Source organism: Caloenas nicobarica, chromosome 28, assembly GCF_036013445.1.
Source record: "Caloenas nicobarica isolate bCalNic1 chromosome 28, bCalNic1.hap1, whole genome shotgun sequence".
NCBI lineage: Eukaryota > Metazoa > Chordata > Aves > Columbiformes > Columbidae > Caloenas > Caloenas nicobarica.
Genome location: NC_088272.1, coordinates 760496 through 762118, shown reverse-complemented (window position 1 = coordinate 762118; position 1623 = coordinate 760496).

Genomic DNA, 1623 nt, shown 5'->3' with positions numbered 1-1623 from the left:
TTTTGGAAGGGGCGGGTTTTAAAAAAAAACCCCACGGCGGCGGCCCCGCCGGCGCCGCGCCGGAAGTGGAGGCCGCGCCGGAAGTCCCGCCCCCTCCCGCCCCGCTCGCTCTTGCCGTTCTCTGATTGGGCCCCCGGCGCTGCCGATCAAAGGCCACGCCCAGCAGCGGAAGGAACGCGGTTTATTGGAGGGGGCGGGGGGTGGAGGGGGCGGGGCTTGGGAAAGGGGCGGGGCCGAGGGTGTGAACTGGGTCCTAGTGCCCGCAGTATGGACCGAGCTGGTCCCAGTGCTCCCAGTATGGACCGAGCTGGGTCCCAGTGCTCCCAGTATGGACCGAGCTGGGTCCCAGTCCCTCCCAGTATGGATTGAACTGGGTCCCAGTCCCTCCCAGTATGGCCAGAACTGGGTCCCAGTCCCTCCCAGTATGGATTGAACTGGGTCCCAGTGCTCCCAGTATGGACCGAGCTGGGTCCCAGTGCTCCCAGTATGGACTGAACTGGGTCCCAGTCCCTCCCAGACCCTCCTAGTTTGACCCAAACCTGCTCCCAGTGCTCCCAGTATGACCCAAACCTGCTCCCAGTTTGCCCCAGACTTGCTCCCAGTCCCTCCCAGTGCTCCCAGTATGACCCAAACTTGCTCCCAGTCCCTCCCAGTTCCCTCCCAGTGCTCCCAGTTTGACCCATACCCGCTCCTAGTGCTCCCAGTATGACCCAAACTCGCTCCCAGTGCTCCCAGTATGACCCAAACTCGCTCCCAGTTCCCTCCCAGTGCTCCCAGTATGACCCAAACTCGCTCCCAGTGCTCCCAGTATGACCCAAACCCGCTCCCAGTTCCCTCCCAGTGCTCCCAGTTTGACCCAAACCCGCTCCCAGTGCTCCCAGTATGACCCAAACCCACTCCCAGTGCTCCCAGTTTGACCCAAACCTGCTCCCAGTCCCTCCCAGTTCCCTCCCAGTGCTCCCAGTTTGACCCATACCCGCTCCCAGTGCTCCCAGTATGACCCAAACCCGCTCCCAGTCCCTCCCAGTTCCCTCCCAGTATGACCCAAATCCGCTCCCAGTGCTCCCAGTATGACCCAAACCCGCTCCCAGTGCTCCCAGTTTGACCCAAACCCGCTCCCAGTTCCCTCCCAGTTCCCTCCCAGTGCTCCCAGTTTGACCCAAACCCGCTCCCAGTGCTCCCAGTTTGACCCAAACCCGCTCCCAGTGCTCCCAGTATGACCCAAACCCGCTCCCAGTCCCTCCCAGTTCTCCCAGTTTGACCCAAACCTGCTCCCAGTTCTCCCAGTATGACCCAAACCCGCTCCCAGTTCCCTCCCAGTGCTCCCAGTATGACCCAAACCCGCTCCCAGTTCCCTCCCAGTGCTCCCAGTATGACCCAAACCCGCTCCCAGTTCCCTCCCAGTGCTCCCAGTTTGACCCAAACCCGCTCCCAGTCCCTCCCAGTTCCCTCCCAGTGCTCCCAGTATGACCCAAACCTGCTCCCAGTCCCTCCCAGTTCCCTCCCAGTGCTCCCAGTATGACCCAAACCCGCTCCCAGTTCCCTCCCAGTGCTCCCAGTATGACCCAAACCTGCTCCCAGTGCTCCCAGTATGACCCAAACCTGCTCCCAGTGCTCCCAGTT